The sequence below is a fragment of the Liolophura sinensis genome, chromosome 1 (assembly GCF_032854445.1).
Source record: "Liolophura sinensis isolate JHLJ2023 chromosome 1, CUHK_Ljap_v2, whole genome shotgun sequence".
NCBI lineage: Eukaryota > Metazoa > Mollusca > Polyplacophora > Chitonida > Chitonidae > Liolophura > Liolophura sinensis.
This window is the reverse complement of record NC_088295.1, coordinates 78,295,764-78,300,731: the sequence shown is the minus strand read 5'-3', so window position 1 is coordinate 78,300,731 and position 4,968 is coordinate 78,295,764. Positions and strand designations below refer to the sequence as shown.

At 40.2% G+C, this 4,968-nt stretch overlaps 1 protein-coding gene across 2 annotated transcripts in view; it reads left to right on the top strand.

Moving 5' to 3' along the window:
* LOC135461599 (FAST kinase domain-containing protein 3, mitochondrial-like) overlaps nt 1–4,968 on the top strand; it is a 38,568-nt gene that overhangs the window by 20,988 nt on the left and 12,612 nt on the right. The window lies entirely within an intron of this gene.

Sequence of the window (4,968 nt, the reverse complement as noted above, 5' to 3'; positions counted from 1 at the left end):
ATCCATGAGGAGGACGGTGGCTAATTTACCTTCCTATAGGTATGAAGTTCAGCATCCACGAGGAGGACGGTGGCTGATTTACCTTCGTATAGGTATAAAGTTCAGCATCCACGAGGAGGACGGTGGCTGATTTACCTTCCTATAGGTATAAAGTACAACATCCACGATGAGGACGGTGGCTGATTTACCTTCCTATAGGTATAAAGTTCAACATCCACGAGGAGGACGGAGGCTGATTTACCTTCCTATAGGTATAAAGTACAACATCCACGATGAGGACGGTGACTAGTTTACCTTTCTATAGGTATAAAGTTCAGCATCCACGAGGAGGACGGTGGCTGATTTACCTTCCTATAGGTATAAAGTACAACATCCACGATGAGGACGATGACTAGTTTACCTTTCTATAGGTATAAAGTTCAACATCCACGAGGAGGACGGTGGCTGATTTACCTTCCTGCAGGTATTAGGTACAACACCCATGAGGAGGACGGTGGCTAAATTACCTTTCTGCAGGTGTAAAGTACAATATCCACGGGGTGGACGTTGGCTGGTTTACCTTCCTGGAGGTGTCAGGTACAACATCCACGAAGAGGATGGTGACTAATTTAACTTCCTACCGGTATAAGGTACCACATCCACGAGGAGGACGGTTGAAAATTTATCTTCCTACAGGAATAAAGTACAACATCCACGAGAAGGACAGGGGCTAATTTACCTTCCTACATGTATAAAGTTCAACATCCACGAGGAGGATGGTGACCAGTTTACCTTCCTATAGGTATAAAGTGCAACATCCACGAGGAGGACAGTGGCTGATTTATCTATCTATAGGTATAAAGTACAACATCCACGAGGAGGACGGTGGCTAATTTACATTCCTACTGGTATAAAGTACAACATCCATGAGGAAGACGGTGGTTAAGTTGCTTTCCCATACATATAAGGTACCACATCCACGAGGAGGACGGTGGAAAATTTATCTTTCTATAGTTATAAAGTACAACATCCACGAGAAGGACAGTGGCTAATTAACCTTCCTACATGTATAAAATTCAACATCCACGAGGAGGACGGTGACCGGTTTACCTTCCTATAGCTAAGATAGTTCCTATAGAATAGATAAGTTATATGTCGTTTTGGTACAGCTAAAATCTATATGCGGAGGACTGTTGCCTTGTTTATTTCTGAGAAATATACATAACATATAATGTATAAGTATGTATGTAAGGTGATGGATACCAGGGTCTGTTACGTGTTTAGGAAACTTTTTTAAAACTAAGTATTAGCCCGATTTGAATGGAAGCCCTATAAGTTATATAATAGCTCTTCGCTATCCTGATCACACTTGTGTGGTAATTAACCATAGGTTGTTATTTGTTACTTAGACATGTTATATGTTTTATGTACATGATTATTATTATTGCTTTATTCTGTGTACAGTAAACTTCTGACGCTTAATGTTGTAATCCCTTTTGATTTCTGCCTGTGCATAGCTGTTCATAGCGCTCTTGTTGTAAATTAACGTTCAATAGCCATTCAATTAGTATGTAAAAACTTGCAGAGATATAAAGCCTGGCGAATTGTTACGCTCAGTTCCTTGATAAGGACAAACAAGGTCTTTGCTGCTGTTGTATTGCCTTATTTATAACCCCAAAAATACACATATGTAGCTTGAGACCATAATTTGTAAAGTGCGAAAAACACTGAATATTTAAGAAAGCTTATTTTGCCAAAGATATCAAGTAGGCCTAAGTTTTTCAGAGTTTACTTCTTAACACACCCCACACATTATTTCCTCTTATGGCAGAGAAAGGTTTAAGCTTCTAAATTCTGTGTGTCTGACCTCTGACTTTCATGCATGACCGAGTTTATTTTGTTATTCCGCAGAAGCTTATATCCACATATATCAGATTTCATTGGTGGACAAGTGATCGCCCGCTTTATTGCTCCGGAATTCTCTAAGTGAAAACATTTAACTTGAAACTAAATTAGGCGTCTCCATCTTATAGGGTTTTCATATGTCGCGCTACCATAAAGTTACTTGCTTTATTTATTTGATTATTGTTTAACGCCACACTCTCTTTAGGACACATCGTTTGTTTATTCACAACCTAATGTATATAACATCCTAGCCCAGCAAACCACGGTGGAATTTTTAGAAAGACAATATAGCCCTCAAACTTAAAAAGGAATTCAGACTTATCTCCTTGTCAAGGAAATCTGTCAGCTATAACTTTCTCATACCCAGAATTGTTTTCTTTGACCTAAGCAAGATGCATTTATTACTACTATTATTAACAGTATTATCGTTAATAGGGATTACACTTTCTGAGTATAGCACAGATTCTAGTGCTGAAATTTGGCTGAGACCACTGCGGGTTTCGAACCAAGGACCTCAGAGTCAGGCACCTAACCGCCAGCAATACATGTCAACCGTCTAGACCACTCGACCAACAGGCCTTCCACGAAAATAGAAGGTAGTTGACCGGTAGACTTTACAGCGAACATGCATTACCCCTCTGATGATCACAAACGACGTCACTCCCCTTAGGTGAATATATCAGATAGGTATAGATGTCATTTAGAAAGTGGATTAAGTAACAGTATTATCGTTAATAGGGATTACACTTTCTGAATATAGCACAGATTCTAGTGCTGAAATTTTTCACTAGAAAGTGTAATCCCTATTAACGATAATACTGTTACTTAATCCACTTTCTAAATGACATCTATACCTATCTGCTACTATTATTAAGTTTTAAAAAATAAAATGATCAGAATCATAAAAATCCACACATCACAAAATATTTCTTAACAAATATGTGTACAGGCAAAAGAATGCAACAATACAGGTGTATGTAAATATACCGTCAATGTAATTATGTAACTCAATTCGCATTAAAATTTGCCTTTCCCTGCCCGACAACCAAGCAGCGGAAGATCCATGTATAATACAATATGAATTGGGGTCGGGCTTTTTGAATAGCGCTTTGATTCAGCGTTCTTCAGTTTATAATAATTTTTCTGTAAAGGTTTTTGCAAACCGGATGAGTACAATGCTGTAACCATTTTTAGGGAAAGGAACTTGTTGAATTAGAGTTTCTGTTGGCAAACTCTCCATGGGCGGTGGGTTATGGCACTGCGACAGGGCTCCTTAAAATACATATATTTAAACTAGAATGTGGTTGTTGACTTTTTTATTCAACTGTCCGGAATTGGTGGTCACTGGATTTCTCATATTGGATGATTCGAGGATTATATTCTAAGGCTCTGTGAAAACTTTCTCATCTACGTACATGTAGAGAAAGGCAAACTCGGTTTGTCCTCGTTCGTGTTGGGCTTTTCCCATCTGCGGAGAAAAAGGATGGTAAATTAGTCATCGTCCTCCTCGTGGATTTTGTACCTGATACCTATAGGAACGTCAATTAACCACCGTCCTCTTTATGGATGTTGTACTTTATACCTGCAGGAATGTAAATTAGCCACCGTCCTCCTCATGGATTTTGTACTTTAAACCTATAGGGATGTAAATTAGCCACCGTCTTCCTCGAGGATGTTGTACCTTATACCTATAGGGATGTAAATTAGCCACCGTCCTCCTCGTGGATGTTGTACTTTATACCTATAGAAAGATAAATTAGTCACTGTCCTCCTCGTGGATGTTGTACTTTATACCTGCAGGAACATAAATTAGTCACCGTCCGCCTCGTGGATGTTGTATTTGACACCTATAGGAACTTAAACTAGTCACCGTCCTCCTCGTGGATGTTGTATCTTATACCTATAGGAAGGTAAGTTAGCCACCGTCCTCCTCGTGGATGTTGTACCTTATACCTACAGGGAGGTAAATCAGCCACCGTCCTCCTCATGGATGCTGTACTTTAAACCTATAGGGATGTAAATTAGCCACCATCCTCCTCGTGGATGTTGTACCTTATACCTATATGGATGTAAATTAGCCACCGTCCTCCTCGTGGATGTTGTACCTTATACCTATATGGATGTAAATTAGCCACCGTCCTCCTCGTGGATGTTGTACTTTATACCTATAGGAAGATAAATTAGCCACTGTCCTCCTCGTGGATGTTGTACTTTATAGCTATAGCCTCGTGGATGTTGTACTTTGTACCTGCAGGAACATAAATTAGTCATCGTCCGCTTCGTGGTTGTTGTACCTTATGCCTATAGGAACATTAATTAGTCACCGTCCTCCTCGTGGATGTTATATTATATACCTATAGGAAGGTAAAGCAACCACCGTCCTCCTCGTGGATGTTGTTCCTGATACCTGCAGGAAAGTAAATTAGCCACCGTCCTCCTCATGGATGTTGAACTTTATACCTATACGAAAGTAAACTAGCCAACGTCCTCCTCATGGATGTTGTACTTTACACCTGCAGAAAGGTAAATTAGCCACCGTCCTCCTCATGGATGTTGTACTTCACACCTGCAGAAAGGTAAATTAGCCACCGTCCTCATCGTGGATGTTGTACTTTATACCTGCATAAAGGTAAATTACCCACCGTCCTGTTCGTGGATGTTGTTCCTGATACCTGTAGGAAGGTAAATTAGCCACCGTCCTCCTCGTGGATGTTGTACTTTATACCTATAGGAAAGTAAACTAGCCAACGTCCTCCTCATGGATGTTGTACTTTACACCTGCAGAAAGGTAAAGTAGTCACCGTCCTCCTCGTGGATGTTGTACTTTACACCTGCAGAAAGGTAAATTAGTCACCGTCCTCCTCATGGATGTTGTACTTTACACCTGCAGAAAGGTAAATTAGCCACCGTCCTCCTCGTGGATGTTGTACTTTACACCTATAGGAAGGTAATTTAGCCACCGTCCTCTTCGTGGATATTGCACCTTATTCCTGTAGGAAGGTAAATTAGCCACCGTCCTCCTCATGGATTTTGTACTTTATACCCAAAGGAACATAAATTAGTCACCGTCCTCCTCGTGGATGT